Source organism: Furipterus horrens, unplaced genomic scaffold (assembly GCF_987537825.1).
Source record: "Furipterus horrens unplaced genomic scaffold, mFurHor1.1.pri manual_scaffold_5, whole genome shotgun sequence".
Taxonomy (NCBI): Eukaryota; Metazoa; Chordata; class Mammalia; order Chiroptera; family Furipteridae; genus Furipterus; species Furipterus horrens.
The window spans coordinates 841597-861710 of record NW_028327175.1 but is presented as its reverse complement, the minus strand read 5'-3'; positions in this window follow the sequence as shown (position 1 = coordinate 861710).

Here is a 20114-nt window from a genome sequence, read left to right as displayed (position 1 = left end):
CCAGCCATAAACAAGTAGAATTTGAAATTTAAAACAAATACCAAGTACCTTGGCACCCCCCACAATTAAATAGGCATAGCTATGACAAAATATGCATAAGAGCTGTAGGGTCTCATGCGTCAGAGTTCGGGGAGACTGCCTCTTTCATTTCTGGGAGCCGTCTCTCTTTTCTCAGCCTGGCTGGAGGCTCACCAAGTTTACTGGCCTTTTCAAAGAACAACTTTTGATTATGTAGATTTTCTCTACTGACTTCCTGTTTTCAATGTCATTAATTTCTGTCTTAATTCTTCTTATCATTATTTCTTTTCTTCTGCTTAATGTGAAATTAATTTGCTTTTTTTAGTTTCTAAGGTCCATTCTCGGGTTTTGAGAATCTCAAAGAAACTGAAGGGGGAAACAAAGCACTTCAGAATCCCAGAGCCAGGCTCCGGGGCGGTGAGTGGAAGGGTGGGAGCAAAAGTCCAGGAGAGCTGTGGCCCTGTTTGTTCATTCTAGGACGTGACCACGGTCGGACTTGGCGGGCGGAGCCTGGCCCGGCCAGGGACACCGCAGCCCCAGCCCTGCCCTGCCTGGCAGAGCAAATGCGTCAGAGGGGACCCGCCGGACAGCAGACGGTCTGCCCAATCCCTGAGCGGCCAGGGGCCTGGGACTTGGGGGTCGCCCAGCGCGCCCTCCCTGCCGGGGGGCATGCTGGCCTGATGACAGAAACCCGCTGCAGTGCCTTCATTTCTGGACCAGAGATTTCAGACTTCACAAGGGAAGGTAGAAAAGCGAAGCTATGTCCCACAGGTGAGGAACCCTAAGATAATACTCCCAAAAATGGAATTACGGAAGGAACCAAAAATCCAAGGTAGCCTATACCCCTAAGGGGAGCAAAAGGGCTAAAGAGGAAGGAAGGAAGAAGTACAAAGGCCGGCAAGGAAAATACTGTGTAAGAAAATCCAATGATGGGACAGAGTTCTTAGCCCCTGAACGACACGTCCTCACATAAACGTGCTGCGCGGTCACAGAAGCCACGTGTGCGCAGGAGCTCACAGCCATGGTAAGCCACAAGGACATGCGACCACGGCCCACCGCCATGGGACAGGGGACGTCCAGGAGCAGCTGCAGCAGTGCCCCCGCGGAAGGCCAGCACCACCACACCTCCGAAGAAGCCCGAAGCCCCATGTCATGCAGGCCCTACACAGGGAGATGACCCCAAACAGGACCAGGAGGGGCGGCTGTTGTTCAGAGAGAGCCCCCGGCACAAAGGTTGCCTCCCAGCATGCAGGAGCGACTGGACGAACTCATCCCTCGTGACCACCGGCAGTGTCCCTCCTTTGAAATCGGCCTCGGGGGGTTGGCCCTGATTGGCCGTCCTGTCAGCCCTGCTGTGTGCGCCCAGCAGCCCGCAGGGAGAGAGACCACTGCTGGATGCCGAGGGCACCAGCCGGCAGCACCGCCCTGACGGGGTTGCCCAGAGCGCAGGACAGGCCTCACCACTCCTGAGCGCGCGGGAGTCCCACGTCAGCACAGGGACCTCCAGGGCTGTCTCGCCGTCCCCTAGCCCGGTGCTGAGCAGGCAGCAGGCCCGCCCCTCCCCCAAGGGTCACACGGCCACGCTGCCTCCCCTCCTGTAGCTCAGGCCTGCCCCAGGGTGGCAGCCGGCTTCCCCTTCCTCTGCCACTTCAGGGCCCTTTCCCTCTCCAACTTGCCTTAAAGAGACGGTGGAGAGAATCAAAGCACATGCACAGGCCAGTGAGTGCCACATCACAGACAGCAGCGGCTCTCGGCGTTAGAATAAAGGCCAAGTCACCCTAAACTTGCGCACAGTGTTGCGGTCACAGAGTTTAAAAGCAGGGGACCAGTAGGGACGAGACCACAGTAAACGACAAGCCAAAGCGGGGAACAGCAGACAGGTGTCCCAGACGTGAGGCTTCCAGCCGTCTCTGTGCTCCGCAGCCACGGGACACGCGGGCGCCTCCACGGAGCCTGGCTTCTCAAACACTGTGGTCCAGAGCAGCCGTTCCCGCGGGAGGGGGGTGCTGAGGTTCGGGTTAGGGGGGCTCAGTGTGAAGACCAACCGCAGAGGAATGTCACAGCTACGGGTCGATGTTCCTGTGGCCTAAAAGGTACGTACTCGTGGGCCAAAGTTGACTGAGCCAAGTTTCATTGCGCAGGGTAGGAACTTCAGACTCTTCGGCTTTTGTTTCATGAGCCCATTTACTGAGGCCCAACCCTAAACCGAAGGACAAAGCGACTCAGCCCCCGTGCCGAGTGGCCTAGTGGGCGACACGCAGCGGCAGCGGCGGCGGCCCGGGCTGTGTGGGGCCCTAACGTCGCCCTCCCTCCCTGGACCGTCAGCGGGAGCAGCTGCATCGCACAGAGCTGCTCCCCACCTCCTGACTCCTCACATCGCGCTCCCGGGATGAAAAGCGGCCGACCTGCAGGCTCAGAATTAAATGTGTGCTTTCCACCCCACCGCTGACGTCCCGAGGCCATATCTGGGACCCTTCGGCAAAAGGTCTGTAACCACAGGGACAACAGCCCGTGCTGTGCCCAACCAGCCCGCAGGCCCCTGGCCCCACCAAGGCAGGAGAACAGCTGTTGCACAAGCCACAAACCAACAACCCTGGCTGAAAAGCCCAGGGGTGCCGCCTTGAGTGTGGGCACCGCCCCCACATGTATTTCTACTTTCACTGCCCGGAAAGCTCCCCATGTGGTTCCGTGATGTGGCTCCTGAAAGCAGTGTCCACAGCAGGGACAACTGCAGGTCCAAGTACAGTGGGAACAAACATCTAGTCAGCGCGAGTCTCCGGTCCGTCCTCAGCAGAATCTGCCGAATCCATCCAAGCCGAGTGCGTGGACCACCTTCGTCCGTGTCATCCATGGAGACCCCGGATCCTTTCGGTGCCGACGGACGGGCGGAGCTTACTGGGAACCCGGGGTAGAGGGCTCTGCCGCGGGCGTGTTGCTGGGGCCCTGCGGAGCCGCTCTGAGGCCCGGGAATGCCAACCCTGGGCGCTGACGGTGCTCCCTCCCCTTCCTTCTCCCAGCATTCCACAGGACTTCAGCACCCCCATCTCACGGCTGAGGACACCGAGGCCCCGGGAGGTTAACTCGCTGAGGAACATGTGCCTGGGGCGCTTCGTGGGATCAGGACTCAAACCCAGGCCGCCCATGTAGCTGGGCCTTCGCCACTGCCTCACACTGCAGCCACAGGGCAGAGGGCAGGAAGGGTCACCGGTGGTCTCTGGTGCCCACATCACACCCCCGCACCCCACGCTGACCGCAGTCCGGTTTGGACAGAAGGCCCCCTGGCCACAGGACCTGCCGTGAAAGCGCAGGGGCCCACCCAGCACGCCCCAGCCAGCTTGGAGACCCTCCAGGGGCCCCGGCCTTCAGCCAATGGCCCTGCGGACGTCCCACACACTTCCTGGAAGGCCCATGTAACCAAGCCCACAGCAGCACCGCGACAGCACCGGCCCACTGGCGCCTCTTGCCACGGTCCCGTCTCCCACCGCCTGCTCTTCCTCGCTCGTGTTTCCTGGGTTCATCTCCCGGGCACACAACTGGCACCTGAGAGCTTCTCTGTGGCTTTTTTGCGGGGACCAAACTAAGAGTTTCTTATGACTCTCCCCAGTCTGTCATGCCAATGGTTCAATCACACACAACACTTCAGTGACCTTACACTTACCTGGCCCTGAGTGAAGTCCTTCAAGGCAAATGTCCCAGAAGGAGCCGCTGTCACGCGGACTGTGGGGACACAAATGTGGGAGGTTCCCATGGTATCACTCGCTGGTGTGTGAGCCGTGGGGTCGACATTTCCACCTGGATTTGCAGAGAAGTAGCTGGTTATCTGGGAAGGCCCACTGTGCTCCCGGGTCTGTCTACACAGGAGGCCTAATTCTGTATTAAGTTGTCTGGGAAGACCGCTCTGGTCCCTCCTGCTGTCACTGACGCGTCTTTGTATCCAGTCCAGACAGGGCCTGAGGCACATCTGAAGGTCCTCCTCTCCCCTAAGTCCAGCCCCCTTCCAATTACAGGCCCCAGCGGGCATACCTGGGACCCTGGGGAGGACAGTCCCCAGGACTCCTGGCTGGGGCTGTCTCTAAAGAAGGTGCAGGGACAGGAGGAGGGACAAGGCTCGTCAGGCCAGCACCGCCTCCCCATGACCTGCTCTGGAGCTGCTGCGTGGCCCACTAGGCTTCCCAGCCCATAAGGACGGGAGGGCGGCCGGGCCCCATACTGCGTGGCCTCCGTGGGAAGCCAGCCGTTGACAACACCCCACAAAAGCGCCCCGGTCCCTGTCCCCAGCTGCTGCAGGGCCAGCACACCACACCGTCCCTGCAGGCACCCCTCTGGCAAACAGCACGGAGAAATCCGGTCCCTCAGAAGCGCCGCAGCGCACACCAGGGCAGACGACAGTCACGACCACCCCAGGTGACAGGTGCAGTGCTGGGAGAGGCCCTGGCTGACGGTTGGATGTCGCTCTTTGATGAAAGTACGTACTTCTGTGTAAGAACTAGCAGACTGCTCTTTTTCCTGCATTTCTCCAAATACGTTAGTTTGTAAGAGAGCAGCAGCAATCGTTTGTCACGCGGTTACTGGGCCAGCTGCCTTAAACGTGTGATGCACTCCCAAAATCCAGGTGTGATTCCCATCCTCTCTCATCCCTACAGGGGTACCATGAACTCAGGGTAATAACATTCAAGAAAAACAAAATCTATGTTTACAGTTTCGCACATGAAGGGAGACTGGAAACATTTCTTTCGAGTTCAGGGACAGCAACGACCTTTGGGTTGAGGCCTGTCCGCAGCACAGTGGGCGTCCCTGGAGAACACGGTTTGCTTCCTGCGGTCAGTACGTGTACCGAAACCTCCCACCTTTGCTGACTAAGTGGACATGTTCAGGCGCCCGGCCCCTGGAGGGCTGGCCTCGCGGGACCCCGACGCAGTGGTGGCCGCGTGCTGCAGGAGAGCGAAGGCCCACGGGTTACCAGTGCGGGTCTGGGGCCGGAATCGCAGCTCCAGCGCTACCAGCTGTGACCAGAGAAAGTCACTCCCCTCCCGAAACCTCAGCTCCAACTCTCCTGAACGGGTGGCCGTACCAGCAGCCCTTCTGTCCTGGAGCTGCAGAGAGGGGCCAACGACACGGTCCGGGTGCGGAGCCGACTGCAGATCCGGCCGGCAGTGCACGCTGTGCACATCCCGAGCCTGCGTCCCCAGCCCTGCCGCGTCCCCAGCCCTGCCGCATCCCCAGCCCTGCCGCGTCCCCAGTTCCATCCATGCAGGGACAGCCGGGGCCGCCACACTGGCCCTCGGGGCCGTGAGCGCTGGGCCGACAGCAGGGCCCCGTGGGACACAGACACGCTGGTGGGCGAGCACACGCGGTTTTAATCCCAAAAGCCTGGTTTGCTCCCAATCTTTGATAAAAACATATCACTTAGCCTACGGTTGACCCTCTGAAGTCTACAGGCTGAAAAATAAAAGCTAGGAAACAGGAACTGAAATTTTATCAAATCAGAGAAAAACCAGCAGACACCCAGAAGCCTTTCTGCAGAGAGAGCCCTCAGCTTTGCGTGCTTCAGTCCCACCTGAAACACGTGTGGTTTCCTGCTGCTTCTGCATCCCACGCTCACAGGGGTCATCACGGCCGCCCTGCGAGGACCAGCGCCCACCACGCCGCCTTTTCATGACAGCCTGTGCTTCTCCCGGGCCTTTGCGGGCTGTCGGGAGCTCCTCTCACCACGGCTCTCCTGCCTTTGCAGTCCGGGTTTCCTCAGCGTTTCACGCGTCTGGGCAGTTCTTTCTCAAGAGTCCTGGCTTCCGGGCAGCCAGGGGCCACGACAGGAGAGCCCAGGACCCAGCCTGCCTGCTGAGCACTGCCCGCAGTCACCTCGCTGCCAGACTCCCCGGTCAGTGCCCTCGCTAAGTGCCGGACGTGGAGTGTCCCCCCGGCGGTCCTGGACAATGGAAGGAACCCACGGCCCTCCTTCCCGAAGCAGGCTACACGCCACAACACCCAGGCCCCGCCGGGCAAAGCCGCGCTGAAGACCCCTTTCTTCTCGGGCCGCCTTGCTTTGGTCCCGCTCACTGCTGATGCCATCCGCCCGAGGACCACCCAGCACATGAGTGGCTGGCACCCTGGAGCCGCCCCCCTTTTTTTTTTCAATAAACCTGGATGCCTAGTGTCCCCGAGACCACCTGCAACTGCACTGCTGAGGGCGGGGGCCGTCGTGCTCGGGAGCTCTGCTGGCGGCTGCGCAGGGCGCCAGGCTGACAGCTGCGACCAAGCAGGGAGCCCAGGATGGCGCTGGCGCCGAGCTCCATGGGCGAGAACCCTCCTCGCGCTTCTACAAACCAAAGCTGCCACGCCGTCGCCGCGCAGGGCTGAGGGCCGGATCCCACCTGCAGCCAGCGTCACTCCCTGCGCATCTCATCTGGCAGAGCTGTGTCCGCACGACTCAGCTTCACGGAGTAAACGAAGTACAGTCACGGCCTCACGGGGATCTCAGGGCCACCAGCAGGCTCTCTACAAGGAGCAGGACCAGGACACGTGACATGGTCGCTCAAGACCCGAAAAGCAGGCGCACCGCTGAGCAAGAAACATGGAACACGACGAAGCACGGAACGGCCGAGGGGTCCCTGGCGGGACGGGACAGGACAGGGAGCACGCAGGACGCTGTCCCGGGACAGTCGGTGTGGCCGACCCCGCACCAGGCAGGGACGGCGGTGAAGCAGATGAGAACCATTGTGGGCCCCAGCGGGGCTGCAGGGACAAACGGCCTGGACTGAGCCCGGACTCGGATCCATGACCCGGAGCAAGCAAAACAAAACTAAAACTGAAAGCACATGGGGATGAAATGGCGAGCCACTGGGGTGAGAGGCAGCACATCAGCTGGCGTGCAGGGGGAGAAAAGCTCCCGGGACCGCGGCAGAGGGCCAGTCACGGGAAACGGGGCCAAGGCCGCTGCAAGTCAGAGCAGACCCTGCGAGAGCCGAGAAGCCCCCGTGAAGATTGGGGGTGCTGGAACCCTCGGGCCTCCTTTCCTTGTAAAAACGGGGGGCTGGTTGCAGAGCCTCAGGCAGACTGGGCGGCGGGGCCTTCACTGTACTGGTTGGGGCCTGGCGGTCACGGGAGCCAAGCCAGCCTTCTCCCCCCAGCGCTGGGGCCCGTCCGTCCCCGGCCAGGGGCCCCTCCCTGCTGTCCCCCAGCTCCTGGCACTCCCCCGCGGCTCTGCTCCCCCCACCCCCACCCCCCGCTTTCATTCTGGCCCTTGACCAGGCCACAGAGTCCCCGGAGCCCAAAAGGAGGCTTTCTTCCCCAGCCCCACTCCCACCCCAGCGCTCCCACTCCCAGCCCGCCCACCCCGGGCCGCCGGGGTCGGGCTGGCCTCCGCGCCCTGCGATAAAGCCTTCATTTAGGGGTTCTCATACATATGTCCATGCTAATAACACCCACCCCTCCCTGGGAAGGTCACCGCTAGCTTGTCCTTAGCCCTCGGAATGCAGGACGACTTCACATTAACGCCTCAACACAGAGACCTCTGTCCCACTGGCTCTCCGCTCAGTCATCAGGGAAGGGGGCATTGGACACACTCTGAAGACAAATCAAATCAGGAAGTGGATAAATGGGGACATTTTTCTCAACATGTTTGTTTCTGACCTTCCCCCCTCCTCCCCCACCCAGGGAAGCTGATGCGTCCCTGGGATCAGACCCGCTCTCTGGGACTCTGCCCGCCCCCCCGTCCCGTGCCGCGGGCAGCTACTTGGGGTCAGTCCCCAGCACAGGTCAGCAGACCTGTCCTCTCTGAGGGCGAAGCCTGAACCTTAGCCCTGTCCAGCCGGCTCGCAGACTCAGCCGCATGTCAGTTACCGTGTGGTGGAAGGCGGACGGCGGGAGAGGCCCCTTGGGGCCGGGCAGGGCGTCGGTGTGGCCGCCATCAGCCAGCCAGGAGGAACTGTCCGTGTGGCAGCAAGCGCCCTCCGTGCCTGCGGGCCCCGCCTTCTGCTTCTGTCTGCGCCCAGCAGAGGAGCTGAGGGGACTCGACAGGGAGACTGGGCCGCAGCACTCGGGCAGCCGGCGTTGGAAGAGCATCCCCACTCTATCAAGACAGCAACTCTTAGACTATTTCCAAAGCTGGAAGGGACCTCAGGAAGAATGGCTCCCACTGCTCGTTCTAGAGAAGAAGAACCCGGACCCTGAGAAGGAAACAGACCCAAGAAGCATCACCAGCAGCAGAGCTGGCTTCTCTCCCCCTCGTCTGTGAACATCTGGGTCCTTGCGAACTGCACTCGTTCCGTGCGAACACGTGACAGCTCCTGACCCAGAGCGGACTCCTCCTCGGGCGTAGCTGCCACGCCACCACGCGCCCCCAGCCACGCACACCCCTGCAGGGTCGTGAGGGAACGAGGACGCGCTTGGTAGCAAAGACTGCAGGGCAGGAAGCAGAGAGCCCCGTGGGGTGGAGAAGGCCAAGGGGTGCGGCTTCCGTGGTGCTGAGATCGGGGACTGGGCCGAGGGAGGAAGGATGAGGCCGCAAAAGGCCACCAGGGAGCAAGGACACCACCACCAGGTGAGGAGAGGTGCCCAGGAGACCCTGGGAAGTGCCGCCAGCACCCAAGGGGGAGACCCCTTGTTAGAGGCTCACGACGAGCACACGGCCTCCGTTGGGCAGATGGCCCACCCACGTTCCCGCTCCAGCCACACCGGCGTCCCGTGAGAGGTCACTGCACCCGTTCTACAGAGGAGCAACAATGTCCCAGGGGGCTACGTGTCTCCGGTCACAAACCAGAAACGGAGGGAAGCCCAGACTCGATTCGAGACCGGCTCTGGGGGAAGGCGGCCCTTCTGCTGGGAACAGTCCCCAAAGCTGCCCTCGCCGCTGCCTGTGAAGGACAAGGCGGCGCCCTCCCCCCGGCCGCGCTCTCGGCCACGAACGCCACTGCAGGCTAAGAGACCCGTCGCCACGCGGGCCAGGGCCTGGCGCTGGGGCCCAGGGCCAGTCAGAACGCGGCTCGCGTGGGGTGTCCGTTCACGTGCCCAAGTGATGAAGAGATTGTATTGAGGGTTTATCCCCCCACTTCAAAGCAAGACAATAACTTATTTTCTACCCGGTTTCTTTTTTCCTCGAAAATGTTTTTTAATATCATATCTCCTTTCTGCATGTATAACAGTTCAACAATCACAGAATTGTTTTTCCAAGGCCACAGACTGGGTCACACATGAAAGCTTGTCCTGCTGCTTATCAAAATATACGAAACAATTGGGGCTTTATATAAATCCACTTTCTATGGATTCAACTTGGTCCTGAAAAACCTTTTTCTTTTATTGGACTGGTTTTTAAAACTGCTGTTACAAATATTTACAGCATCGTCTTCTGTCAGAAGAAAAAGGCCATTTTATGAACAGACCCTGTAGACCCAAGACACTGCCCAAGGCTCCCAGCCGCGCTGTTTTGTTCTTAAATACGGTCCTGAAAATGCCCAGCAAACCGTCGTCGTCCTGAAATCCACCCTGTTCACACACGAACTTCCGTTTTCTCTAAGTAGTCCATTCACTGATACAAATAAAAAGCCAAGGCCGCTTTGCAATGGGTCTTCTTTTAGAACAGTTTGGGGAAAAAATGCTTAACAGAGAAATAACTATTTTTGATGGCTTTTTTCAACCTTGTTTCAAGTCATATCAGGTTTCATGTCCTGGAGCTTAATTCAGTTTCAATTCCTTTATTACTTACTGTGTTTGTGTCAAGCTTGATCGTATTTTCAGTATAATTTTGCTCTAAAAATTCAAACTGATCCTTATTAAAAATGTCACTAGATAGTGATGTGTTGGGAAAATGCCAAAGAATTAAAAGTTCAGATTCATTTGCTAATTTACTCTCTTCCAATCAGTTAGACGTCTGACAATAACGTCTTCGGGAAGGACGTTTTGATTTCTCTTATGACTAAAACACAGCTAGAAATTAATTTAATTTTTATGATCTCTTGTGTAGTTCCTTCTTTTATTCTACATATTATTTCCTAATCCCCCCACAAGTTGGAATATCAAAATCACTGATGTCATTTTTGAAAGACCTAGCAGGACAAACCAATTTTGACAGTTCCCAGAAGTTGATTTTAATAGATTCTCACAGATTTTATTGATTTCAATAAATTGGTTATGGTGTCAAAGAACAGTGAAAAGGTGGGGAAGGGAGCAGAGAGGTTAAGAACATCAAGGAGAAAGGAGTTTCCTCAACAGGACAGCTTTTTGTTAAAACTTTTTAAGCCAAGATTAAATTCACTTTTTATTCGTGTTCACATTATATGATGAACACCACGTTCTGAGGTGTCATTTTTAGATGCTTTTACTTTGTCTGGTCTGATACACAACCTGAAGTTTTTCCGTTTAGGGGGTGGCGGTGCTTAGACACGAAACCCTCTCCCTGTCCCCGGTGACGCGGCATGGCCACAGCTGTCCAGGCCGACGGGAGGGGGTCAGACCAGGCAGCCCGGTCACCCAGGATAAAAGGGGGCCCCCACAGTCACGGCTGCACAGTTTGCTGCCCAAGCGGCCAAGAGAGTTCTCAAGGGACTGGTGGTAGCCGTCCAGGCCAGTTTGCCACATTTCCTATCTTCTCCAGCTTCAAGGCTACACATTTGAAACATTTTGGGGTGGAAGGTTTTGAAACTCAAGTTTCACGTGTTCTTGGCCAAGCCCAGCAGCCCGGCTCTTAGGATGGGACAGGGAGGTCACACTGTTGAAACAGTGTCTGGAGATTTCGCCACCACATGACGCTCCCCAGAGGAGGGTTGGTTTTGGGGTTTTTTTGTTTGTTTTTAAGCACGGGTCTAAAACCCAGCTGCAAGGTGGTTCCGTTTGCCCTGCTCTGTGCTCCCTGAGCCGCCCAAGTCCGAGGCGGCTGCGTCTGTAGTTCGAGTCTCCCGTTCCCGTTTGGGCAGCCTCTGCGTGCTAGCTGGCTGCTCGGTTCTGTCCGCATTCTGCGTGCCCTGCTGCTCTGTGGGAGACGGAACAAGGACAAAAGGAAGAGGAGGGCTGAGGAGGTTGTAAGTTCAGTGTTCCCTCACTTATCAAGGGGATTACGTTCCAGGCCCCACCCCCGGCCCCCGCGAAGTAGGAACCTTACATTTATTCTACACTCTTAAACCTGCGTAACTTTAACAACATACATATACAGCACCGCAAAGTCCTGCGATAAATACTTAAATATAATATTTTTTAAAATCCCGCAACACAGTGAGGCCGCGGTCAGGGAGCCGTGACAGAGCGAGGGACGGCTGTACCTGCTCTATAACCGATGGCCCCTCGAACGTCCAGCTGCACGTGGTGAGGGAGAATTCTCTCCGGCTCTGGGGACAGCCGCAGAGGCAGCTAACGCGGGTTCGGCCCAGCGCATCCCACGCAGACCCTGCAAGCTGCGGGCTGCCGTGGCCCCCGAAGGCAAGGGTCCGCACGGCTACACACCCACATGGCTGCTGGCTGTCGGCTGGAAAGTTCCTTTCCTCACCGCGGGGGCCTCTAACAACACAGCTCGCTCCCCCAGAGAAAAGGATGATGGAGGGAGGGAGGGAGACAGACAGAGAGAGAGACCGGCCCCAGATGGCAGCCGCGTCTTCTACAACCTGACCCGGGAACGCGGTGCCACCTCTGGGCTGTGCCGCCCCCGTCTCACGGAGCACCCAGCACCTGCCCGGCCGCAGGGACGATCCCCCAAAGGCACGAGCACCAGGAGACGGGCTTGCTGGGGGCCACCGTGCAGCCTGGCGACCCCCGTTCCTACCCTGCATGGCCCCGATTTATACCTTACATGCCATCACTGAGGTTCCCCACACGGCCGCAGCACCAGAGTGAGTGGAGAAATTACTATTTCAGGTCACCGTGCCATTCTGCGCTCTTCCAACCAGCCACTGGCAGCGGTTTATTAGAATTTCAGCATCTATTTCTCAAATTAGCTGAATATTTTACTGGACTTCCTTTCAAATGACGCTTCAAGGGTTTGCAGGCAGGGCCCCGGAGGCACCTCCCCCACCCTGCCTGGTTCAACCAGAGCAACTCTGCAGGCATTGACTTTCTCATGTGGGGCTTCCTTTGAAAAGCTATTATTTTGCTAAAAAAAATTTTTTTAAATAAAGGTTTGAACTGTTTTCTTCTTTCATTTTGCCTGTGCTGCTGTGTGCAAACACAACCGAACATGGAAAAATGCAAGTGTGAACGGTGCCAAAGAGCATTGGCCTCGGGACTCGGTACAAGAAAAAGAGACACAGAAACCTCGGGGAAGCCAAGAGCAGTAAACCCTAAATGTCAACTCGGACATCAGGTTCAAGCTGCTTGGCTTGGGATTCAATCGTCCAAAACATGTGCCAGTGCGCACACCAGACAGGGAAAAATATGTAAAATTCTAGCAATACACAATTAAAAATGGTGCCTTAAAAGTGAGGTCAAATTAGAAATTCATTATTTTTTCTAGCTCTTGAGGAACGAGGACCTTCTCAGAACATGTAAGTCTATCTCTCGATCTCTGTGCCTGGCTCTGCTATCAGTCGGACTGGAAAGATGGAGGCCTAGACAGACAAGCTGCATCTCTCTCCACAACTAAGAGGGAATACACCTACCTCAAAACTAGAGACAACCAGAAGTTACAGAAAATTGAGCTGCATGGAAGTCCAACAAACAAAGAAATAAAGAAAAAATACTCATCCACACAGGTAGGAGGGGCAGAGAGGACGTGGTGTGGTGGCAGCAGTGGCAGCAGCGGCAGAAAGCGCAGTCACACATTTTAAAAAGTTGGGAGGGACACCTGGGGAGTGCTCCCAGCCCCAAACCAGACCGCACAGCTCACGGTCCCAGCACCGGGAAAATCAAGCCTCATTGCTTCTGACTGTGCAGACCAGTGGGGGTTGGGGCGGAGGCAGAAACTGCCGGTCTCTCAGCAGGGTCCGCTTGTTTAAGGGGCCCTCAGAGTCCTAGAACGTCCACAGACCCACCCACTCTGGGAAGGACGGCCAGGGCAACAGCTAGAGGGGCGCCAGTCCCATATGGAAGTGGGAGAAGTGCCTAGAAAAAGAGGTGAGTGCTGAGTGAGTGTCATTGTTCCTTCTCAGACCCCTCCCCCACACACACTGCCGCAACGTGGTGAAACGGGTCACCCTGTACTGATGAATCCCTAAGGCTCTGTCCCTTACAACGTAACAGGTGTGACAGCTCTACCTAAGACACAGAGGCAAACAAACACAGGAGCCGGTCAAAATGAGGAGACAGAGAAGTATGACCCAAAAGGGGAAACGGATCAAGGTTCCAGTGGGAGAACTGAGCGAGGAGATAGCCAACCTAAGAGATGCAGAGTTCAAAACACTGGTGATAAAGGTGCTCACAGGCTTGACAGATATGCTTGAGTATGGGAAACACATAAGGGAAGAAGTGAAGGCTATGCTAAGTGAAATGAAGGAAAATCCACACAAAACCAATGGTGAAGGGAAGGGAACTGGGGTTCAAATCAATTGTTTGGGGCATAAGGAAGAAAAAAACAGTCAACCAGTGCAGAATGAGGAAGCAAGAATTGAAAAAAATGAGAAGAGGCTTAGGAACCTCTGGGACAACTTTAAACGTGCCAACAGCTGAGTCATAGGGGTGCCAGAAGGAGAGGAGGAAGAGCAAGAAATTGAAAACTTATGTGAGAAAATAATGAAAGAAAACTCCCCTAATTTGGTGAAGAAAATAGACATACAAGTCCAGGAAGCACAGAGAGTCCCAAACAAGCTAGACCCAAAGAGGACCACACCAAGACACATCATCATTAAAATGCCAAAGGTTCAAGATAAAGAGGGAATCTTAAAAGCAGCAAGAGAAAAGCAGAGCGTTACCTACAAAGGGGTGCCTATAAGACTCTCAGCTGATTTCTCAGAAGAAACTTTGCAGACAGGAAGGGGCTGACAAGATGTATTCAATGTGATGAAAAGCAAGGACTACAACCAGGATGACTCTATCCAGCAAAGCCATCATTTGGAATGGAAGGGCAGATGAAGTGCTTCCCAGACAAGGTAAAGCTAAAGGAGTTCATCATCTCCAAGCCATTATTGTATGAAATGTTAAAGGGACTTATTTAGGAAAAAGGATCAAAACTATGAACATTAAAATGACAACAAACTCACAACTGTCAACAACTGAATCTAAAAAATAAAAACAAAATCCAACTAAGCAAACCAGAATAGGAACAGAATCATAGGTATGGGGATCGTTGGGAGGGTTATCAGCTGGGAGGGGGAGGGGGAGAAATGGGGAAATGGTGCAGGGATGAAGCAGCATAATCGGTTGGTACAGAATAGACAAGGGGAGTTAAGAATAGTATAGGAAAGGGTGAAGCCAAAGAACTCACATGCACGACCCACGGACATGAACTAAGAGGGGTGGGATTGCTGGGGGAAGGGGGTGCCGGGCGGAGGGGAGCAAAGGGGGGAATAAGGGGGAATGTCGGAACCACTGGAACACATAATCAATAAAACATACTCTAAACAATGAAAAGACTGTCACCTGCGCGCCCCTCCGCGTACCCGGCTGGGTCACCCCGTGTGTAGAACTCGCCGCGTCCCCGTGGCTGCCGCACGCACCCTCGGCCTCGTCACCGTCAGCGCAACGGAGCACGTGGCGGCCCAGCCCCGCGGCCTTTCTTCACCGAGTGCCCTGGAGGCCGCCCGCCTCTGGTCCGCCGAGCGCCGCGCTGCTGCAGGCACTTCCGTCGGCTCTCGGCACCCCCGGCCCCCGCCCCCCCTACCGCGCCACCCCGCTCGCTGGAGCCCAGAAAAGGCGGCGCGAGAGCTGGTGAACCGGAACGCGGGCGCCGGTGCGCCATCCGGCCTCACCTGGGAGCTGCTGCGGGTGTGCTGGTTGGAACGAGCAGGGCGGGCCCGGGCCCCGAAGCCAGCGTCCCGCCGGGAGGAGAGGGTGCGGGGCAGAGGGCGGGCAGGCGACACCCGCCGGCGGGGCGGGGCCCTCGGAGGCCGACGGCGACAGGACGGACTCCTGCTGCTTCGCCGCTGCTCGGGTGGTGCCGGCGTCCCCACGTACCCGAGGCCTCCCTTTCCGCGGTCCCGGGGACCCGCGGTCGGGAACTCGTAAGTTACAAACTCCAGCTCCAAACCAGTCCCAGGCCGGAGGCCTCACGCCATTCGGAGCCCGTGGCGAAATCTCGCGAGCCCCGCGCTGACCCCATCAGGAGGTTGTGGTGAAATCTCGCGAGCCCCGCGCTGTCCCCATCAGGAGGTTGTGGTGAAATCTCGCGAGCCCCGCGCTGTCCCCATCAGGAGGTTGTGGTGAAATCTCGCGAGGGCACGTGGAGCCCGGGCTCAAGGCGCCGGTGTTCCCGCCGTTCGTCCCTTAGGCGCCGCGGCCCCGAGTCTGGGCGCTGCAGTTCCGGGATCCGTTGTTACTCGGTCTCGTCCCCGAAGCGCATGAGCGACAACGACGCTGCCTGCCCGGCTGTGCATTGGGAAGTCGCGGCAGCTCCCGTCCCCGGAGAGGGGACAGCGCCCGGCTTCACCGGGAGAGCCGCCCCGCGGGGAGGACGGAGGCGCAGGCGGAGGCGGTCCGCGCGGGCCTCACGGGGCGGGCACCGCGGTCATGGCTACAGTGCGCTGGGCGGCTCCGGGGCCAGTGCCGCGCGAGGCTTCTGCCCGTCGCCTGTCGCCGTGTCGCCGGGGTGCAGGGGGAGGCGCGCGCGGCGCCAGCAGGGCCGTTTCAGGCCCCCACGCGGGTCACGGCCGTGTCCCGGGGGCTTCGGCACCTGCACTCCGGGCAGCCCCAGGCCACCCACGCCGGGGCGCGCCGCCGCGTCTGCCTTGCGTTGTCCCTTTGCCCGTTGACCGTCTTCCATCCGTGGCTCCGCGCGGGTGCGCCCGCGGGAGGGTTCCCATTGCCGTCCGGAGTCCCGGCGTCTCGGAAAACCACGCCCCTGGCGGCACACGCAGCGGACTCCGGAGGAGCCCAGGCCTCCCTCCCGTGCGGGCGTGGCGCGCCTGCTTCTCCCACTCGGCCGTCTGCCCCGAACCGCGGCGGGCGAGGCCCGGGACGTGCGTTCCCTCGGAGAACCGCCGTGGGCGGCGCCGCGCGCTGTCGGACTGTTCCCGCTGCTGCAGGGCCGCAGGGCGCCCGGTGGCCCGTGCGGGTCTCAAGCTCAGCCCCGTGACTTCCGCGGGGCCCTCGTCCCCTCGCGCCCCCAGGCCCTTGCCCGCCCGCGTGCTCCGGGGCGCGTCAGTGGCGACGGACGTCGTGCGGGTCGGGTGCTGCCCCGACGGCCGCTCGGCAGGCACGCGCCGTGGCGACTAGTTACTGACTCCCCTTCCGAGTCTGTGAATTCGAAGCCGAGTCTCCCGCGTGTTTTGTTTGTTTGTTTTCTGCAACCCTTCCTCGCACACTCACCGGTCTCTAAAGTGGCGCTTCGCAGGCGACAGGCACTGAGTCGGTGTTTCCAGAATAAATCAGTGAAGAAACAAACTAACGCACTTTTCCATTTGACGGGTCCAGCCGGTCAAGTCGGGCAGCCGAGCTCAGCAGCACTTCCAGAAGGACGTCCGGACTCCAGGACGAAGCCCCGTGGAAACGGGTGTTTGTGCTCCACGGTGTAGACCGGAAATGCCGGGTCCGTCCCGTGAGCCCCCGAGCAGGCGCGGAGCCACCCTTGCACACGCTGGGGCCACGCACCGTCCCCTGTGCTCTGTGTGCAGCAGCCCATCGGGTCGGCCTCAGGGGAGGGGACCGCTGCAGGCCGATGCACCAGCCTGTCTGCTTGTGACAGACACCCCCAAATAAAGACCGAAGCACGGAGAAGTGTATTTGCTCATCACCAAAGTGACGAAGGGCGCAGGCCAGTCTGGGGGCCTGAGGCGCCTGCTGGCTCCCGGCTCAGGTCTCAACACGGGGCCACCTTCAAGATCACCTCCCAGCCAGGGTGGCTGCCTGGGGCACCAGCATCCTACCGACTTCCCCAGCAGCAGGGGGACCGGGAGGACAAAGGGCAGAAACATCCTCCCTCCCTTTTAAGAAGCCTTCCTGGAAGTGCCCCAACACTCTGCCCGAGTTCCTTCCGGGAGCCAACGCCTGGCCACAGCCACGCCCGTCTCGGGGGAGACGTGGTCCTCGCACTGAGCCCGGCGCCGCCCAGGAAAGCAAGCGTCTCGGCGAGGACCGTGAGCCCGCACTGGTGGGGAGGCCGCGGGGTGTCTCCCGCGCCTTTGTTCCCGCGCTCGTTCCTGGCTCCCCTTGAACAGCAGGCACATGTTTGGGACACGGTTCGATATGTGTTACATAGTTGCTGAGTGCGGGTTTCGCTCCCACATTTCTGATGAGGCAAAATGCGCCTCCTAACTCCATCTCAGCCTGGGCGAAGCCCGCCGCTGGCCGGGTACCGGCCGTGAGCCGCCTGAGCGCGGGGTGTGCCCCGGGATCACACACTTCAGCGGTACTGGCAGTGGGACAAAGTAAGTGCCTCCCAAGCCCCTCACTGTGATGACGGTGGTCAGACCTGGAGCTGAGGGTGGCGAGGGCGAGCAGCAGGAGAGCTGGCCACACGCTGGGCCACCCCTCCAAGGGGAGCGGCCGGAGTCTGACACACGGGCCCCTGCATTTATCAGTGATCACTGCTCTCTCTCCAAACCCCCACCCCTTGCGGAGACGCGCCCGGGCCGCCGTCCCACTGCACCCCCCGTGCGGAGCGCTGTAAAGCACCTATAGGAACGTGCCTGCAAAGCCTGCCCCCTCCACCGAAACCCTCCACGCCACCCGCTAACCTGGATTCGCAGTGCCTCCCCGCTTGGAGCCTGCAAGGCAGACAAAAACCCCTTTATCTAGAGGCTCGGAAAGAACTGAACTCTGAACCGGTCCGGTCTCTGTGTCCTTTGTGTAGGCAGGCAAGTTCCCAGCCAGGTTTCGAGTTCTGCGGCGAGCCTTTGTGGTCACAATGAGAGAGAGAGAGTAACCTTTGCAGTGAGTGGCAGCCGCTCCCCGGTGCGGGCTGCGTGGAAACAGATCGCGTTACCCGGAGCCTCACCGCGCGGCCAGGCATTGTGCGAAACTGGGTTCTCTTGTGGGCATCCAGGTAGCCTTTCTTTACCCAGGCGGGTCGTTGCACTTGTGCGAAGCGGGTTTTTGTTTTTTTTTTCTCATTAAGGGACACACTCCCCTCCTCCCAGTTCAATTGCTATTTAAAGTCACTGCTCCCTGGATTTGTGAGAGGAGCTAGAAGGGAACAGGCAGAGAAGCAGCAAGTCCTGTAGGGACAGGAGAAAGTGTCACAGGCTCAGTAAACTACCAGGCCTTCCGCCTCGGGGCAAAGTTGTCCAGGTTCCCTCTGGGGGCTGTGTGTGCCCGCCTAGAGCAGGCCACCAGACCAACGGTTTGGGAACTGCTGGTCAGAGTCACCTCTGGTTTCCTGGGATGAGAGTGGATGCTGTTAAATTAAGAACTGGTTTCGGCTCTGAAGACTTTCTCTTAACTTGGTTTATGAAACACGAGCATTGCGTCCGATATATCTTGTTAATAAACACCAGCGTGACAAATCGCTTCCTCATAGAAAGTCGTCCTTCACGCTCAGCTTCTGCCAATAGAGGAACTTCAAGGGCATCGCTGCCGCCTGCCGCTGCTCACCGGCCATGTCCACCTCCCGGCGGAGGGGGAGGAGGCCCAGGCTGCTGGGCGGACAGGACACTCAAGATGTATGTGTCGTACAGTCAACACCTACCTGCGTGCCAGCCACGCACCAGGCAGGCCACTCCTCCAGTGTGAGACGCTGTTCTGGGGACTGAACAGCCAGGCCCCCACACAGGACACGCCTGGTTCCACGCCAGGCATGGGGGTCACAGAGATGGATGATGCACAGTGAGGGCCCCTAGGCCTGTTGCCTCGGTGAGCGAGCTTCAGCGGGACATCGTCAGGGCTCAGGGCTCTACGCTCACACGCTCCTAAGAGCAGACTCCTGTGGGCACCCGCAGGGAAGAGCCCCGACGGTGGAGAAGGAGCTGGGGACGGGACGGTGAGGCAACTGAAGTCCATTCAGATTCGCGGGCCTGGGGCTGCGTGAAGGTAGTTCACAGGGCGGCAGGACCGGAGGCCTAGCCGGCCGCGCTGACTCTGAATGTACCGTCTGTGTAACACGAGGCAGGCAACACCTTTGGGCCTCCATTCCCTCCGATGTAAAGTAGGGGTGATAATGACAATGACTACTTCTTGGGGTGTCGCCAGGGTTAAATGATACAAGATATGGGGGCACTGGAAAAGTTCCCAGCACACGGTCAGAACTCTAAGTGACACCATTGTAATTATTACCAGGGTTGGCCTATAATTAGCAGAAAACTTACTTCATGGGCTCAAACCATCTGCACCATAAGAACAGGAAGTCTGGGGGCCCCGGGGCTTGTCCGTAGCTCAAGGATCCGAAGGCCTGAGGCTCCTCTGATCCTCCAGCTCTGCCGTTCCCACCTGTGCCGGAGATGTTTCCCCAGAGAGTCACACGTTATTTAGACAGCAGGGTCCCAGACAGGAAGGTAAGGGGCTGAGAGAAAAACTAAAAACGTAAGGTACAGGGGAGCTTTCTCCTGAGGAGTCATCTCTTCAGAAGACAGATATCTTCCAGAAATAGCCAACAAGTGTCTTCTTTATGTCTGATTGCCCCGAACTGGGTCCCTTCTCGGCCAGTCTCTGGGGAAGAAGAATCCAATGGCCATGAGTGATTCGGACCAACCATCATTCAGCTTCGGGGGCTGGGCCTCTTGTTTCTGGATCAAAAACAGGTTGGCATCGCCAAGGGGAGGGGAGGGGAGGGGAGGCCAGCCTGTGGCACCTCAAGCATTCGGCTGTCGTCTTCTGTGGACTCAGCTTAGGCTTTGAGCGCCACTGGAGAAACTCCCACAACAGCGGCCACGTTTCCTTTGCCCCTGAGGTCACGTCGATGCAGCGTCTCCAGACAGAGGCGGCCCTGCCTGGCCTGCTGTGTTTCCAAAGGGAGCCTGTAGGGCTCCAGGGCTGTCGATGCCTGTCCCTGGACAGCTCTCACTGCCCTCTTCCTGGGCACACCCCTGCGCTGCACCCTGACATGGTTCGTGCTCTGTGGCTTCCCCACTGTCACACTGGGGTGACTGAAGGAC